The 19,164-nt window shown below is 47.9% G+C and overlaps 1 protein-coding gene across 3 annotated transcripts in view; it reads left to right on the top strand.

The window, feature by feature from the left end:
• Nucleotides 1-281: 281 nt before the first annotated feature.
• CD276 (CD276 molecule) overlaps nt 282-19,164 on the top strand; it is a 52,632-nt gene continuing 33,749 nt past the window's right edge. For all 3 annotated transcript variants that reach the window (XR_011473358.1, XR_011473357.1, XM_070430629.1), the window contains exon 1: nt 282-451. The gene's annotated coding sequence lies outside the window, so the exon portion shown is untranslated. The remainder of the gene's footprint in view (nt 452-19,164) is intronic.

Below are 19,164 nucleotides of genomic sequence, written 5' to 3'. Positions count from 1 at the left end.
CGCGATCTGCGCTCCCGCTCAGCCGCCAGTTGTTGGGGAGGGGTAGAAAGGGGGTTCAGTGACTAGTCACCTGTCCCCCTCACAGAAAATAAACTTTGTACCCTGGGAGTGTGGGCGGGGGGCGGGGGAGGGGCAGAGATTAGACCTGCCCCCTTCCCAGGGCGACCGGTCTCCCCACGTGGTCTGCACTGGGCTTAGGGGCGGGGTCCAAACCCTGCGCCCTGCCCAGCGGGCGGGCTCAGGCCTTTGCTCCAAACCCCCGCCTCCGGGCCAATCCGGCCTCTGGGCGCACCCGCCGCCTTTCCGGGCCCCCGGCTTCCTCCAGCCCGCCCCGCCCCTCGGGCTCCCGGGCCGCCCCCCGACTCCCATTCGGTCCGGCCTCCGGTGGCGGCGATCCGCAGCTCCAGCTCCGCTGAGCCCGGGATCCCGGGAGTGGGCGCGGCGCGGCGCGGTGAGTGCTTGCGTGGCGCGGACACGGCGGCCTTTGTCTGCGGCCTGAGCCTGCTGCAGGGCCGCTGGAGCGGCCGGTGGGGCGTCCCCCGCTCAGGGCGCTTCCCCCGGCCTTCTCGCCGGTCCCGGGCTGGCCTTCGCGCGGAGAGCAAGGGAACCAGGGAACCAGCGTCATCCCCGACCCCCGGGCCCCGGGGCCGCTCGAACCCAACCCGGCCTCCACCTGGCCTCCCCTCCCTCTGGCCCCGGGGGCTGGGGCACTGTGCGACCGGCCCTCACCCCGCCGCCGCCGCTGGAGGAGGGTGGGTGGGTGGTCCTGACTGCGGAGGTCCCGGGTGTGCACGGGGCAGGAGGCAGAGCTGTCACTGTGTTGGTGACTGGAAAGCTTCACCAGCTGGCTGGAGCCAGGAGGGTAGCAGTCTCCTGCGCCCTGCGGAGGAAAGCTTCCTGAGCAGAGTTTGAGGAGGGGAGCTGCCTGGGAGGGAAGGGGGAGTGCTTAGGGTCCACCCTGTGTGAGCTGGAAGGATGAAGGAATGGATGACGGGAGAACTTCCATTCAGGCGGCAGTGGGCCCGAGGGGGACAGATTCTGAGAACAGGTAGGGGCAGCTGGCCTGGGTGAAGGGGTGAAGAGGTATTGGGGGAGGGAAGAGACAGAAGGACACCAAAGAACAGGAAAGCACAGGGGTGGGGTGGTTTGGGCTTGGGCAGTCTCAGGGAGGTGGTGGGTGAGGTTGGGTGGAGGGAGGGAAGGTAGGGACCAGGGCAGGGGAAAACTAGAGGGGTGGGGATTGAATTCCAGATCCCAAGACCCTCACTTGCTGTTCAGCCAGGGAATTGACAGGTTTGGGGGCCTAAGGTAGTGAACTGCAAGAAAAGAGGATTTATTTCAAAGGGCAACCTGTCCTAATAAGAAATGTGTGGTGGGTGACGGGTTTGTTATTGAGAGAAAATGTCAAGCAAATAGTAAAACAAAAAAATTGAGGGGTGGGGGGAGGTGGTGGTGATTGACTTAATTGAGAAAAACTACCTTAAAATGGTATGTGGATAATTGTAGATGAGTCTGATTTTGTAATTTATTTAAGGCCCTGGGTCCTCTCCTTGCAGGCATCTTGAGCAGTGAGTTTAATGAAGCGCCTGTCTTCAAGAGAGTTCTTTATTTAGTTCAGTTCCTGGCTAATCTCTCCTGGCCTCCCAGAAATTCCTAGGAAATCTGATGCTGTGCCGCCCTCCTTATAGTTTGGGTGCTTTTGGAGGCTGAGGGAAATTGAAGTCTAAACTTGACATTGAAGTTTAAACATGTGGGATGGGTCAGTCTGATCTCAGTGGCAGGGAAGGGTGAGGGGCTGTGGGGTTGTGGAGTCTGAGTGGACTATTTTGGGTGAGTACATTTCCCTGACATCTGAAGTTTCTGAGTTTAAGCACTACCATTTCTGTTAACTGTTGAGCATGGAAATCTTTCTCCCCACATGATGTACAGCACAATCTGACATCAGGACACCCATTTTTCTTCATGACTTCAGGTCAGCACTGAGAGCACTAGTGTTTGCACTCAGGGGTCATAAGACAAGGGGACTCTTGGAGTGATCTTTTCATTCAGTGGCTTCAGCGATGCTTTTATTGGTCCCATGACTGATCTTTGGAGTTCTTTTCTCTCTTCAATGACCTCCTTGGCAGTTTCTCCTGCCCGCCTGCTCTGAGCTTTCCAATTTACTTCAGACTCCTGTGTTCCAAGGAATCAGACATCCAGCTTGTTAGAGGTGAGCAGCCTGTGTCAATGCGATGAGAAGGGTGCCACACTTGAGGACTGCTTTCCTTCCTGTCCCTGGTCCTCTGCACATAATGGAGCAGGTGCTGGATGTCTGGGTGCTCAGATGCCTGGCATCTGGGTGCTTGAATGACTGTGGAAAGGACAGTTAGAGAAGTGTTGTCTGTTTTGAGGAGGCTGTGTCCTCATTACTGGTGAAGTTGACTTCTGAGTCTTCCTGTGGGAATTCTCACATTCTTAAACTTCGGTCTTCTCCAGAGTCACATCTTCATTCTTTGGAGCAGGATTTGGGTTTTGCAATGACCTGGACATTACTGGTTGGGGTCAGAGACACAATGTGATCATAGAGCCATGAGTTGGGACTCCATAGCACCTAGAGAGACTCCTAGAAAGTGTTGTGGCACAGGCACCTGGCGTGTTGCTGGCCTGTTGCTGACATGGTTTGGGCTGGGTGAAGAAAATGACTTAAGTCCAAACAGCCTCCAAGTTTATGACTACATAGGGCCTGAGCCTGTGACCCTGAGTCATGGGGTCAGGCGAAAGAGAAAAAAGGCGGGCAGGATGATGTTACTGCCCATGTGCTTGTCCTCTGAGTGGGTGGCAACTTCTCATTGCTATCCCTTTCCCACACCCCGCCAGGGCAGGACTGACAGGGAGGTCCACCAGCAAAAGAGGGATGGAATAGCCTGGACCTGTTAGCTCAGAATGGAACAAAAACATCTGGAAGAGGGCTATTATGCAACCCTCCCTCACTTGCCATCCCCAGTCTGCCTCACCTGCAGTATGAGGTTCCAGATAAGAACATTGGATTTTCAGGTTTTGGGGGTGGAGCTGTGCTGTATGCTCAATAAATATCATTTCATTTAATCATCATAACAGCCTATGAGGTAGGGTATCATTAGCACACCCATACCTCCAGGAGACACTTCTATACCCTCTGGTTCTGACCAGTACTCTGCCTCCTCCACACCCCTTATGCCTTTTGGCCTTCCCGAGGCCTAGGGAGACTATGTTGGAGGGAAATCTGCTGGGGATGAGAAGCATTTTTTGTTGGGAGTCTTGGAGCTACAGGGAAAGATACATTCTCAGGGAAGCAGGGCTCCCAGGTCACCCTAAAGTCAGCACAGGCTCTGAGAAACTGGAACTCCTCAGGGGAGACACTGAAAGTGTGCTTGGGGGAGAGGCCCTATATTGGGGGACATGGCAGCAGCAGGGGCAGTAGGGGCTGGAGCCTATGATGTGTGGTGCTTGACCTAGCTTCTGGAAGGAGGAAGGGGGAGAGGACTGCTAGGGGTGAACCAAACACAGAGATGGAGCTGAATTGTGCATTTTCTGCTTTGGAGCTGGGGTGCTGGTGGGGGTTCTAGGTGGAAAGGGGTCATAGGAGAAGTAATGGTCCCAGGGACCTGGATATATAGCTCGACAGAGAGGAGTATTGGCTGGGGAATGTAGGGTGGGAGGGAAAGAGGAGGCTCAGTGCAGCGGGGCCCAGGAGGCCTTATCCCCATGACTATGGCAGTGATAACAATAATAGTAATAATTGTTACCACCGTTTGGGTGCTAGGTACTTTCCTAAGTCTTTTCTGTATATCGTCTTAATTTAGTCTCATAACTAGAGGCCTGGTGCACGAATTCGTGCATGGGTGGGTCCCTCGGCCTGGCCAGTGATCAGTACCGATGGAGGGGGTGAGGGGCTGGCCAGGGGGAGGGGCCGCAGGAGGTTGGCGGGCTGCGGGAGGTTGGCTATGGGAGCGCACTGACCACCAGCGGGCAGCTCCTATGTTGAGCGTCTGCCTCCTGGTGGTCAGTGCACATCATAGCAACTGGTTGACTGGTTGTTTGGTCATTCAGTTGTTTGGTCGCTTAGGCTTTTATATATATAGATAGCTGTGGAGTAAGGATTGTTACCCTGTTTTAGAGATGTGGAATTGGTTCTCAAAGAGGTTAAGTCATTTATACCTGGTCATGTGTCTAACAAGTCTGAGTCAGAATTTGAACGCAGGCCTGCCTGTGTCTGAGCCCAAGCTGTACCCTGAGGCTGACAAGGCAGCCTGTTAAGTCATTTCAACAGATGAGAAATCAAGTCCTGGGGACACTTGAGAGCTCTTAGTCACTTCTAATGGTGACTGATGACTCAGCCTGCCCTCCTTCTCTGGGCTCAGTTTCTTATCTGTGCATTGGGCATGGAGGTGGGCACTGAACCAGTGAATTCCAAGAGGCCTTCAAGCTCTGAGGACTGGAGGAGCCAGCTACACTCCTGAGGGGGAATCCCTGGAGAGCAAGAGGGGCTGATGCTTAAGTGAACAGGGGTCAGCAGAGTTGTTCTACTAGGATGAGCTTCTTTCAGGATAGAAGCTTAAAGAATTTAGAAGCAGGGAGGCATTAAGACAGAGCACATCTGGAGAAAATGGGTTCTTCCTTGAGTGAAGTCTGGAAAGTCTTATGGAAGGGTTGGGATTTCCAGACACATGAAGGCGGGCACCTAGCAGGATTCAACAGAGGTTGAATGGAGGCATGTATGCTGCAGCCTACCAGGAACCCTGCTCTAATTTGATCTTGCAATCCCTCATCTCTTTCCTTTCTCTCTCCATTCCCCTTGGTCCCATTCCTTCTTCTGGCTAGACCTCTTCTGAGCTCAGTGTAGCTTTACTCAGGGTTCTGTACCTCCAATGATGTGTGTGTGTGTATGCATGTGCGTGCATGCAAATATGTGTGCATCCATGTGTGTGCATGGCTTCTGCACACACTTCAAGTTCTGAGATAGTGTCACACTGCCTTTTCAAGTGATGTTGAGTCCTAGAAGATGCAAACTCGTGTTGGGGTGGCCCCCTAGCCAAGCGATTTTCAACCTTTTTCATCTCATCACACACATAAAGTAATTACTAAAATTCTGTGGCACACCAAGATATATATTTTTTTGCCAATCTGACAAAAAAATTGGTATAATTTTTATTCATTCACACTGGTTAACTATTGTTGTGTTGGTTGTTGTCATTGTTTACTTGACAATCTAAGGGAAAAGAGGTCAGTGCCTCTGACTAAATAATGAGGTATTGCATGTTTAAAAAATTCTTGTAGCATACTGGTTGAAAATCACTATCCTAGCCAGAAGAGGGTGTGAAAGGCAAACCAGCTGCTGCAGTAAAAGTCTCACCATGCTCTCAGACCCACAGAGATGGGCTAGGTTCTCTCTGGTTTTGCCTCCCCCCATTCTGATTCCCTGATTTCAGTGTGGAGAGGATGCTGGGTGGGGATGGTGTGGCTTGGAAAGGCCAAGGGCTCTTCTCTATCCTAGTCTCCTCTCTTTGTTGTTCCTAAAGCCAGGAGGGAAGTACGTGGAGGATGCCAAGAAAACCTTGCTGACACTCTGCTGGGCTGGTCCTGATGACACACTGCTGCCCTGACTCACACAGAAATCACTTTGAGAGGAAGAATTGATTTCTTCTCTTGGGTGGGATCATGGGGCTTGGAGCAGTTCTAAACTGACTCAGATTATCAGAAAAAGGGAAGGTCAACATGGAGCTGTTCCCAGGGAACTCTGGAGCCTGCCCCCTCCCCAAGCCTCTTCCCATTCATAGAGCACCTATACTAATTAGGTAAGTTTAGATAATTCTGCTCAATTCAGTCCTACAATCATCCTAAGATGGTAGAGTTTATAATCCCTATTTTACAAATGAGCAAACTGAGGTTTAGAGAGGATGGGTTCCCAAAGTCACATGACTAGGAAGTAATGAGTCTGGATTTGAACCTCTACCTCTGAAAGCCATCTTCTGAAATACCAAAGCTCACTTCTTCCATGAAGCACCTTGTGGCTAGGCCAGCCCATCATGTGGTCGCAGCACGGATCCTCTTTTGAGGGTTGAGGAGATGAAGACCTAGAGACACAGTGGGTTCACTCAAACCTAGCAGTGAGTCATTGTGCCTGGTTTAAAATCTACATAACTCTTTGATGTTGCTCTTTTCTTTTGTTAAGTGTAAAATAATTACATACTCATTGTCAAAGTTACAGAAGTGTATCAACTAGAAAATAGTTGTAGACTTGCTCGCCCCAGGTTGGGTTCCCTATCAAGGTTCTAGACCCTTTTCCCATATATAAACATCCATCCATCCATCCATCCATCCATCCATCCATCCCTCTGTCCACCTAAACACTCATTCATTCATTCATTCACTGAATAATGCACTGACCTCTTATTATTGCCAAGCCTTTGCTAGAATTAAGAATACAATAGTAAATAAAGCCGATGCATTTCCTGCTCAGAAACTTCCTGTATGACAAGAAGAAAACAAACTGGGCAATGAATAACAGGGACTACCTTAGAGTGACGGACTTCTGATCCAACTTTTCTGCCAAGATGAATCTCAGGATAGAGAGAGCTGAAAGGGAACTGCAAGGCCCACTGTGCGTGGTGGCCAGTCTGGGGGGATGAGGCCCAGCCAGGTAGTGCCATGGAGGAGCTGGGATGTTATTCCAAGTAAGAGGAACAGTCCTGGGATAAAATATTGAAATATTAAAAGTGATGATATGATGCAATTTGGGTTTTCTTTTTTAAAAAAATATATTTTATTGATTTTTTACAGAGAGAAAGGGAGAGGGATAGAGAGTTAGAAACATTGATGAGAGAGAAACATCAATTCAGCTGCCTCCTGCACACTCCCTACTGAGGATGTGCCCGCAACCAAGGTATATGCCCTTGACCGGAATTGAACCTGGGACCCTTCAGTCCGCAGGCCGGTGCTCTATCCACTGAGCCAAACCAGTTCGGGCTGCAATTTGGGTTTTCATAGCAGTTCTTCTGGCTGCTGTGTAGAGTATAGATTATAGATTGGAGTATAGAACTGGGTGGGGGGCAAGGAAGAAAGTGGGGAGACTGGTGAACAGACTTCTGTGGTTATGCAGGCAAGAGTTGATGATGTTTTGCAGACTGGAGAGAGAAGCAGAGGTGGAAGAGATAGACTAAAGATATATCATGCCAGCAAACCTTTTCTGCAAAGGGGCAGAAAGTAAATATTTGAGGCATTGCTATTACTTGTTCTGCTGTTGTAGTGTACAAGTAGCCACAGACAATGCGCAAATGAATGAAGTGTGGCTGTGTGCCAATGAAACTTTATTTATAGACACTGAAATTTGAATTTCATATAATTTCCTTGTATCACAAAATAATCTTTTTCTTTTGATTTCTCCCAGCCATTTAAAAAGGGAAAACCTTTCTTAACTGGTGAGCTGAATAAAAGCATATGGTGGGTTAGTTTGCAGACCCCTAAAATAAATAAATATATATATATATATATATATATATATATATATATATATATATATATATATAAAATCTCCTACATAATAAAAGGCTAATATGCAAACTGTCTCCTCGGGAGTTTGACCGGGACACCTGAAGTTCGATCACTCGCTATGACGTGTGCTGAACGTCAAATAACTGTTAATCAAAAATTACAGCCATAGAAAAATTATTGCTGAGGGACCCCACCTGTGCACGAATTCATGCACTGGGCCTCTAGAGAGAGAGAGAGAGAGAGAGAGAGAGAGAGAGAGAGTGTGTGTGTGTGTGTGTATGTATGTGTATATGTGTGTGTGTATATATATATATATATATATATATATATATATATATATGCTTGTTCTTTGTGATGGACTGTGAAGAGGAGAGAAACTCAGGTTTCTGGCTTGAGCAGAGGGTGGAGAGTGGTGCCTTTACCAAGCGTAAAGGGCTGGGGAGGAACAAGTTTGGGGGAGAAATCAAGAGTTTGAAGAGGGACATGGGAAGAGGGAGATGCCTATACAGACATTAGGAAGCAGTTTAAGTTTGGAATTCAGATGAAAGGTGCAGACTGAAGAAGTAAATTCAGGAGTTGCCAGTATATAAATTATATTTAAAGCCATTCGAGTGGATAAAATCATCTCGGGGGAAAAAATAATAGAGACTTGAAGAGAGAGCCTAGCAGATGCAAGGAAGTGCTGGAGAAGGAAGGGCCTGCAATGACAGAGAGATGGAGAGAGACTAGGTGACTAGATCTGAGACCATAAGACATTTTGTTAATACAGAAATGAGATCATATTATATTTGTATGGTTGTTCACTCAACAATATGTCATGGACTTATTTCCATGTTAGTATGCCTTCTTTTGAAAAGCTGTATGCTATTCCATTATCTAGATTGGCCATAGTTAATGTATCAGTTCCCCATTGTTTCCCACTTTTGCTGCTACTTGGGTATTTTTGTGCAGTGATGCTAAACCAGTTTCTAAAACTATGGCCCGTGGGCCAAATCTTTTGTTGCTTGTTTTTGTATAGCCATAGCTAAGAATGGTTTTTACATTTCTAATGGTTGGAAAAAATCATGTGATTCATGAAAATTATATGCAATTCAGATATGAGTGTCCATAAAGTTCTATTGGAACAGAGCTCTTTCATCCCGTTATACATTATCTACAACTGCTCTCCTGCTACACAGGATACTGGATAGCCTACAAAAGTTAAAATATTTTCTATCTGGATCTTTGCTGACCCCTGCAAAGATTCTACATTCAGGACCAGTAGTAGGTCTACACACTTTTTTTCAAAAGAAGGCATACTAATATGGAAATAAGTCCACGACATATTGTTGAGTGAACAATCATACAAATATAATATGACCTGATCCTACATCTAGGACCAGTAGTAGGTCTACACACAGGTGGAGTGGAGTGTTTTGAGCAGCTTCAAGAGGGTACAATCTCAAAAAAAATTCTTTAATTCCTCAAAGTCCACCATCAACTCATTATTTTGAGTAAATTATTGCCCTTTTACATATCTTCCTTTGAAATTTAAACCTCAACAAAGTTAATGTTACTTATTAATCAGTTAATCAAGATTGAACCTACCTATAGCAATAATGTTATTCCTCTACTTCAGACTCTTCCTTATCACCTCCAAAGTCCAAAAAAACTTCCTCTCTGGCCCCTGACTTCCTTTTAGCTTCTCCCCATCCTGTGATCAGCACCTTGCAATTCATGTCAGCCAATTCTGAAGTGCTTGCAATTCCTCCAGCTTGCCATGCTGTTTCCTATCTCAGTGCCCTTGCAGGGGTTTCTCCCTCTGCCTGGAATGGCCTTTCCCCTCTACCTGGTAGCTTCGGGTCAATTTCAGGGCTCAGTTTTGGGATTACCAAGTATCTAAGGTGCCTCCAGGTGGCTTTCACTGCATGTGAAGTAGTATAGTACATGGGCTGCAGGGATGCATGTGCACGTCCACCTTTCCCATTAGAATGCAGGCTCCGTGAGGACAGACACACAGTTTAACCATTTCTCTGTTCCCAGTGTCTGCCTAGCAGGCACTCATGAATAATTTAAAAAATTACTGGATACATAAGTGAATGTATATTCAAGGACTTCTTCAGTTGCAGGTAATAGAACTTAGCTCAAACTGGCTTAAGAAAAAAGAAAAAAGAAAAAAGATTAGCTCAAGTGCCTGGGCAGTCTAGGTGTGTAGCTTGCATCAGGCATAGGAGCTTAAATGATGTTTTCAGGGCTCTAATTCCTCTAGCTTTCAACTCTGCCCCTGTTTATTTGAGTCAATTTTTTATATTGTTGGTAGCTGATAGACTCATTGCTAATCGCCCCAGTGCACATCCTCCTTCTTAACAACCTCAGCAAGAAAGAGTCTTTTCTGAGAATTCCCTAACACACTGGGAAGTCTCTGATTGGGTGTGGCTAGGCTTACTGGCCATGCCCCACCAGCATCAGATTGACTGGGTTCCCTGCAGGAAAGTGGCCCTGTTATCAAGACTAGTGACTGACTTATGATTAGGCAGACATTTGGAGTTGGGGTGGGGGGAGAGGAGTATGGAGGAATGGAGGGATTGAGGGAAAAAAAGAGCTGTGGCTCGGCTGGCGTGGCTCAGTGGTTAAGCATCGACCCATGAACCAGGAGGCAGGTGGTCATGGTTCGATTTCAGTCAATGTAACATGCCAGGGTTTTGGGCTCCATCTCCAATGGAGGGCGTGCAGGAGGCAGCTGATGGATGATTTTCTTCATTGATGTTTCTATCTCTCTCTCCCTCTCCCTTCCTCTCTGAAATCAATAAAATATCAATAAAAAATATTTTTATAAAGACCCCTGGTAGGTTTTGCTCAGTGGTTAGAGGGTTGCATGTTTGATTCCTGGTCAAGGGCACATATCTGGGTTGCAATTTCGATCCCTGGCCCCATGCAGGAGGCAACCAATTGATGTGTCTCTCTTTCATCTGTGTTCCTCTCTCTCTCTCTCTCTTTCTCTCTCTCTCTCATTTCCTTCTCACCTCTCCCTTCCACTTGTTCTAAAAATCAATGGAAAAAATATCCTCACTCCTTGGGTGAAGATTACAAAAAGAAAGGAAAAAGGAAAAAAAAGAGAGAGAGAACTCATGGACATGGACAATAGTGTGGTGATTCCGGGGGTGGAGGGGGAAGGTGGAGGTGGAAGAGGGCATGGAGGGGATAAAAGGTGATGGGAAAAATTAAATTAAATTAAAAACAATAAGAACAACAACAAAAAAGACTAGATACTGAAGACAGAAGATTTGTTCAGCATGTTTGTCAGTGAAAGAAGGACCAGAAGCTGTGAAGAAGGAAGTCCCAGGTGGTGAGGTGATAACCTGATCTAAGTGGGTTTGTCTCCTGGCCATGGGGATTGCATGCCCTGGCACTGAGTGAGCTTGGAAATAAGATCTCTGAGAAGCTGTCAGGGATATTTCAGGACAGTTTGGGATAGACAGGGGAGGGAGAGAAATGTAGGTGTAGGTTTTAGCCTTTCACAGTTTTCCACTGTTTCCAGGATCAATTCAGGGTCCTTAACTGACCCCTGACTACCTGGCCTCATCTCCTGATAGCCTCTCTTAGGAGTCTCTCGCTTCCTGTGGGTGCTCCCTCCTCTACGACCTTGCTCGTGCTGTCCCATCTGCTAGATAAGCTGAACTGTCCCCTCCTCTGTGAGGCCCTTCCTGTTCCTCCCCACTCCTCCAGCAAACTGCTTGACCCTCTACTCCCACAGTACCTCATACAAACTTGCATCAAAGCACTGGTCATATCCTATTTTAATTATATATTTTCCCCCAAACCCTTTTCCTATTTTTATTATAAAAGTGGTATTTGCCCTGGCTGCTGTGGCTCAGTTGGTTGAGCATCATCCTGTGCATCAAAAGGTCGCCAGTTCCATTCCCAGTCAAGGCACATGCTCAGGTTGTGGGTTCAGGCTCTGGGTGGGGTGGGGTGTGTACGGGAGGCAGCTGATTGAAATTTCTCTCTCACATTGATGTGTGTCTTTCTCTCTTCCTCTCCCTTCCTCTCTTTCTAAAATCAATAAAAACATGTTTAAAAAATATATATATTAAAAAGTGATATTTCATATATGCCATTTAGCAGCTCTGTAACCTTGGGCAAGTTACAAATCTGTGCCTGAATTTCCTCATTGTGAAGTGGGATAATAATAGTGCCTAGAATTGTTGGGAGGCTTACAGGAGTTAATTTGTGTAAAAGCACATAGAACAGAACCTAGTGCATAGCAGGCATTCAACACAGTTGACTTTTATTATTATTATTTGCTGCAAACAAAATAATATGCAGTGGAACCTCGGTTCTCGAACTTAAGGCTGTTCCAGAAGCTGTTCAAAAACCTAATCATGTGCCGAAACCGGTTTGGCTCAGTGGATGGAGCATCAGCCTGTGGACTGAAAGGTCCCAGGTTCGATTCCAGTCAAGGGCATGTACCTGGGTTGCGGGCACATCCCCAGTGGGAGATGTGCAGGAGGCAGCTAATCGATGTTTCTCTCTCATTGATGTTTCTAACTCTCTATCTCTCTCCCTTCCTCTCTGTAAAAAAATCAATAAAATATATTTTAAAAAAACCTAATCATTTTCCCCCATTATAAATCATGTAAATTTAATTAATTTTTCCAGAACCCCAAATGATTCCCCGTTTTAACCTTTCTTATATACAGCACATATCTAATGTACTGTTTATAAAGAAACACTTTAAAAACCAAAAAGACATGAAATATAAATGAAAATTTAACAAAAAGGAAATGAAATGTACAGTAAAAAGTGAAATTTATGAACACACTAGAATTTGCCTTTAATGTTGAGAGCTATTGATGATTGACTATGGAGAGGAGGGATGGAAGGATGGAGGGATGGAGGGATGAAGGGATGGAGGGATGTTATTGTTTAGAATGGGAGTCCCCTTTTATAAAAACACTAGAGGCCCGGTGCACGAAATTCGTGCACTGGAGGGTGGGAGTTCCCTCAGCCCAGCCTGCCCCTCTCACAGTCCGGGAGCCCTCAGTGGATGTCCTACTGATGGCCACAGTCTGGCAGCAGAGGCTCGGAGCAGGCGTCCCGTGTGTGTGTGTGTGTGTGTGTGTGTGTGTGTCTGCTGGGGGCTTGCCCCCAGCCACACCATGGAGGCTTGGAGCAGGAGCCCCTCTGTGTTGATCTCTCAGGCTCCTGGCCTCCACTGCATGTTGTACTCTCCCTTGAGTTATGGCCAGGATGGGGGTGCTGCTTGCAAGCCAGGCTTTCCCGCTTCCAGGTCTCCATGGCAACTGGGGAGCAGGCCCAGCTTGGAGCTGCCCGCAGGCCGGGCTTGCTCTCCTGCTCCCGGATCCCCATGGCGACTGGGGAGCAGGCCCAGCTGGGGTCTTCCCGCAGGCCGGGCTTTCCTGCTCCCTGATCAGGCGCAGCTGGGGGCTGCCTACAGGCCGCACTTTTCTACTTACCGATGGCCGGATCACCACAGCGACCCAGGGCCCAGCAGCACTTTCCTGCTCTCCAATAGTCATAGGGTCCCGGCTGGGGGCGGGGCTTAGCAGTTGTGGGGCTTAGGCAGCACGGGGGTCCCTGCTGGGGGCTCAGGTGGCACATAGGGGTCCCAGCTGGGGGCGGGGCTTATGCTCCGCTGCCCAGGGCTGCACATGGGGCCCAGATGGCAGCTCGCACTGCCCCGCCCTGCCTGTATTATAGGATAGAGGCCTGGTGCACAGGTGGGGGCCGGCTGGTTTGCCCTGAAGGGTGTCCCCGATCAGGGTGGGGGTCCTGCTTGGGTGCCTGGCCAGTCTGGGTGAGGGGCTGAGGGCCGTTTTCAGGCTGGCGGGTGACTGAAGCTCCCAGCCTCTCCTTTTTTCTTTCCTTCTAGTTGTAGAATTTCCACTCAGCCAGCCTTCCCGTGGTTCTGGGGGGCGGGGGGCTGCGGGACACAGACCCTGGGACCTCTTCGAGGCAGAGCAGACTGGCAGCCATTGCGGTTTGCTCCACCCTAGTGATTCCCTGAGACCCCGCCCCAACCAATTTACAACCCCACCCAAGCTGTGCGCAGAGACTTACAAGTCCAGTAAGCACAGAGAACCCCAAACAAAAGGAATCCAAAGAGGACCACACCAAGACACATCATAATTAAAATACCAAGGGCAAAAGACAAAGAGAGAATCTTAAAAGCGGTAAAAGAAAAACAGTTAGTTACCTACAAGGGAGTACCCATACGACTCTCAGCTGATTTCTCAACAGAAATTATGCAGGCCAGAAGGGAGTGGCAAGAAATATTCAAAGTTATGAATAGCAAGAACCTACAACCAAGATTACTCTACCCAGCAAAGCTATCATTTAGAATTGAAGATCAGATAGAGAGCTTCACAGATAAGAAAAAGCTAAAGGAATTCATCACCGCCAAACCAGTATTATATGAAATGCTGAAGGGTATACTTTAAGAAGAGGAAGAAGAAGAAAACGGTAAAGATAAAAATTATGAACAAAGTGACAACAAATACATATCTATCAACAAGTGAATCTAAAAATCAAGCGAATAAAAAATCTGATGAACAGAATAAATTGGTAAATAGAATAGAATCAGGGGCATAGAGAGGGAGTGGACTGACAATTCTTGGGAGGAAGGGAGTTTGGGGGTTGAGGGAAGAGACTGGACAAAAATCATACACCTATGGACAAGGATAGTGGGGGGAGGGTAAGGGCATGGGGTGGGGTGGGAACCGGGTGGAGGGGAGCTATGGGGGGAAAAAGAGGAACAACTGTAATAATCTGAACAATAAAGATTTATTTAAAAAAAAAAAAAGTGCCCTGAGTGGTATTTGTTTTTTTCCGAAGGTATTTATTCACACTTGGAGCAAATACTTCATGAATCCACTTAATAAAAAGGTTACCCAAGCTTTGCTATTAGCCCTCCACATGGCATTCACTTTGTTTTTTATGACATTTGTTAACATAAAAAAAAAAACACATTTAAACCTGTAAAGAATTTTTGTGAGTTTATTTGAGCCAAACTGTTAACAATTGCTGGGAAGCAGAATCTCAATGTATTGGGATAGTGCTCTGCAGAATGGCAGTTTTTCACCTTGCTTTATACATTACTAGAGGCCCGGTGCACAAAAATTTGTGCACTGGGTTCGGGGGGGTGGCCCTCAGCCCGGCCTGTGCCCTCTCACAGTCTGGGACCCCTCAGGAGATAACGACCTGCTGGCTTAGGCCTGCTCCCAGGTGGCAGAGGGCAGGCCCAATCCCTAAGTGCAGCCCCTGGTCAGGCTCAGAGCAGAGCTGATTGGGGAGTTGGAGCGCCGCCCCGTCATGCACAGAGCAGGGCGGATCGGGAGGTTGCAATGCCACCCTCAGGGTAGACTGATTGGGGGGTTGGGGCACCGCCCCCTGTTACACTCAAGGCAGTGTCGATGGGGAGGTTGCGGCGCCACCCCCTGTCACGCACAGAGCAGGGCCAATCAGGGGGTTGGGGCGCTGCCCCCTGTCACTCACAGAGCAGGGCCAATCAGGGGGTTGGGGCGCTGCCCCCTGTCACTCACAGAGCAGGGTCCATCAGGGGGGTTGGGGCACTGCCCCCTGTCACTCACAGAGCAAGGCCCATCAGGGGGTTGAGGAGCTCCCCCCTGTCACTCACAGAGTAGGGCCGATAGGGGAGCTGGGGCACCGCACCCTGTCACATTCAGGGCAGGGCCAATGGGGAGGTTATGGCTTACCCTGTCACACACAGAGCAAGGCCCATGGAGGGGAGTTGGGGCGCCACCCTCTATCACCCACAGAGCAGGGCCGATCAGGGGGTTGGGGCACTGCCACTGTCACACTCAGGGCAGGGCCGATGGAGAGGTTATGGTTCTACCCTGTCACACACAGAGCAGGGCCGATCAGGGGGTTGGTGCGCTGCCTCCTGTCACACACAGAGCTGCAGGGCAATCGGGGGATTGGGGAGCTCCCCCCTATCAGGCACAGAGCAGGGCTGATCAGGGGGTTGGGGCGCTGCCTCCTGTCACGCTGATCCCGGTGCCGGGAGCCTCGCTGCTCCACTGATCCCAGTGCTGGGAGGCATATTACCCTTTTACTATACAGGATAGAGGCCTGGTGAACGGGTGGGGGCTGGCTGGTTTGCCCTGAAGGGTGTCCTGGATCAGGGTGGGGGTCCCCACTGGGGTGCCTGGCCAGGCTGGCTGAGGGGCTGAGGGCTGTTTTCCCGCTGGCAGTTGACTAAAAGCTCCCAACCGCTCCTTGTTTTCTTTTTCTTTTTTTTATTCTGGGCCAGCTTTAGCTCTGAGGCCTTGCTGCTGAAAACATGGATACAATGTTGCGGTCCGGGGCTGACTGAAAGCCAGTTTTGTTTAGCTTCTTATTTGCAACATAGTAATAGTTGCTTAGAGTTGCAGTTGAGAGTCCGGCAAGTTAGGCGGGGAACGTTGGAGTCTGCAGTCCCTGGAGGAAGCAAGCCTCCCTGCTCGCTTCAGTGCATGGCTGCCGGCCGCCATCTTGGCTGACAGTTAATTTGCATAAGGATACGCTGATTAGCCAATGGGAAGTGTAGCGGTCGTACGCCAATTACCATGTTTCTCTTTTATTAGTGTAGACTAGAGGCCTGGTGCACAAAATTTGTGCACTGGGTTCGGGGGGGGTGGCCCAGCCTGCACCCTCTCCAATCTGGGACCCCTCAGGGGATGTCCGACTGCAAGTTTAGGCCTGATCCCTGTGGCAGTCAGACATCCCTCTCACAATCCGAGACTGTTGGCTCCCAACTGCTCGCTGCCTGCCTGCCTGATTGCCCCTAACTGCTTCTGCCTGCTTGCCTGATCACCCTTTAACCACTCCCCTGCCGGCCTGATCACTGCCTAACCACTCCCCTGCCAGCCCAATTGCCCTCAACTGCCCTCCCCTGCTGGCCCAGTCCCCTGCAACTGCCCTCCCCTGCCGGCCTGGTTACCCACAACTGTTCTTCCCTACTGGTCATCTTGTGGTGTCCATCTTGTGATGACATGGGTGTGGCCATCTTGTGACCACATGGGGGTGGCCATCTTCTGTGAGGGCATGGTGGTCAATTTGCATATTACCTCTTTATTATATAGGATAATCAAAGGAGGAGATCTAAGTGGGTTACATGAAATCCATAGATTAGGGAGGCTGGATAAAGCAAAGAGGTGGGGGGGACCTCTGAGATTGGATAAAAAGTAAAATGATAGACACATATTTCCTTTTTTTTTTTTTTTTTGAAGATTAAAACATCAGGAAACCTCAATATTTATTGATTAGAATTAAACACTGAGAAAGTGATGGCAACTAAAATTGACTTCATTATAGGCAAAGTTTAAGTATTAATTTCATGACTGACCAGAATAGTGAAAGATTTGTCAGAATTATCTTGCAAATACAGCAATCATCTAACTTGCCTTTGTATATTAAACCAAAATGGTAAAAATCTATTAAAAGTGGCTCCATCTTGTGTTTAAGTCAATTGGAAATGCATATCTAGATAGTGCAAATCAGTTGTACTTATGTTGCTGCTTTTTCCCACTCCTTTCCGTTGTTTTCTTTTTTTTTTTTTTGCCAGGCATTATTCTTTCTTTCTTTCTTTCTTTTTTAAATTAAATCTTTATTGTTCAGATTACATTTGTTCCTCTTTTTTCCCCCATAACTCCCCTTCTCCCAGTTTCCGCCCCACCCTCCGCCCTCACTCCCCACCCACTGTCCTCATCCATAGGTGCACGATTTTTGTCCAGTCTCTTCCCGCATCTGCCATTCCCCTTTCCCCCTCCCAAGAATAGTCAGTCCATTCCCTTTCTATGTCCCTGATTCATTGTAATCACCAGTTCATTCTGTACATCAGATTATTTATTCACTTGATTCTTAGATTCACTTGTTGATAGATGCATGTTTGTTGTTCACAATTTGTATCTTTACCTTTTTCTTCTTCCTCTTCTTAAAGGATACCTTTCAGCATTTCGTATAATACTGGTTTAGTGGTGATGAACTCCTTTAGCTTTTCCTTATCTGTGAAGCTCTTTATCTGACCTTCAATTCTGAATGATAGCTTTGCTGGGTAAAGTAATCTTGGTTGTAGGTTCTTGGTATTCAGTACTTTGAATATTTCTTGCCATTCCCATCTGGCCTGCAAAGTTTCTGTTGAGAAATCAGCTGACAGTCGTATGGGTATTCCCTTGTAGGTAATTGAGTCTCTTTCTCTTGCTGCTTTTAAGATTCTCTCTTTGTCTTTTGCTCTTGGCATTTTAATGATGATGTGTCTTGGTGTGGTCCTCTTTGGATTCCTTTTGTTTGGGGTTCTCTGCGCTTCTTGGACCTGTAAGTCCATTTCTTTCACCAGGTGGGGGAAGTTTCTGCCATTATTTCTTCAAATAAGTTTTCAATATCTTGCTGTCTCTCATCTTCTGGCACCCCTATTATTCTGATATTAGTGCGCTTGAAGCTGTCCCAGAGGCTCCTTACACTATCTTCATATTTTCGGATTCTTTTTTTATTTTGCTTTTCTGGTTGGGTGTTTTTTGCTTCTTCGCATTTCAAATCTTTGACTTGATTCTTGTGCTCCTCTGGTCTGCTATTGGGTATAATATTCTTTATTTCAGTCCGTGTATGCTTAATTTCTAGTTTCTTTATCATAACATGGAGGGTCTCATTAGTTTTTGTGAGGCTCTCCTCAAGTTTATTGCAAGCCCTCAAAATTGCGTTTTTTTAGCTCCATATCCTCCATTTCTGTCATGTTTTTTTGTCTCTGCATTTTTTATGCCCTCTTGGTGCACCCCCTTGTGGTCTTTGTGCTCAGTCTTGTTCTAGTTGAGCCTTGATTGTTGTAGTTAATACTAGAGGGATTTGACCACCAGGCTGACTGGCTGTGAGAATCAGCTGTATGGAAAACTTCTGTCCTCTGGGGAGATGCTAATCTAGCCTTTGCCTGAGGTGATCTGGCAAATGGCTCTGCGCAGGGCTTGAGCGGGGCGGGATCAACAGGGCGGGCGGAGGGAGCAGTTATGGCTGCTCTCAGTCCTGTTCCCAGAGGCTCTGCTTCTCAGAACCCCGGCAACCGCTGCAAACCTTGGAGAGAAAGCTGCCCTCAGGTTCCAACTGATGCCGGATAATCCCGCTTCTCCCGTTTGAGTCTGAGTCCCTAGAGACTCGCCCGGATCTGGAGCTCAGAGTCTGAGACTCCCTCCTGATTGAAAACGACAACCGCGCCCTCAGCCACCAGCCCGCTTTTCGCGCGCACCTCCACACCTTTAAATTTTCCACACTGCGCCTCCTCTGAGCCTCGGTATGCATTGTCTTTCCTTCTAGTTGAAGAGTCTCTCCTCAGCCAGCCTTCCTGTGGTTCTGGGTGATGTCCGTTCCGTCTTTTAGTTGTATTTTTGAAATGGTTGTTTGCGGCAGCAATCTCAGGTGTTTACCTATGCCGCCATCTTGGTCCTCCTCCGACACATACTTCTTTAAGTGCATACAGGATAGTTAACAGTCAACAATTATCATCCTATATAATAAAAGAGAAACATGTAAATTGACCGTCCCTCCGCTACACTCACCAGCCAATCAGGAGTGAGTATGCAAATTAACCTGACAAAGATGACGGGTTAATTTGCATACAGAGCCGCTGGGCGGAGAGCAGAGTGGGAGAGCCAGCAGCTTGGGAGGACG

Source organism: Myotis yumanensis, unplaced genomic scaffold, assembly GCF_028538775.1.
Source record: "Myotis yumanensis isolate MYYU_CA2020_CCGP unplaced genomic scaffold, mMyoYum1.0.hap1 SCAF_1, whole genome shotgun sequence".
Classification (NCBI taxonomy): Eukaryota; Metazoa; Chordata; class Mammalia; order Chiroptera; family Vespertilionidae; genus Myotis; species Myotis yumanensis.
Note: the sequence above shows the minus strand (reverse complement) of the source record. Positions and strands in the feature narration are given on the sequence as shown.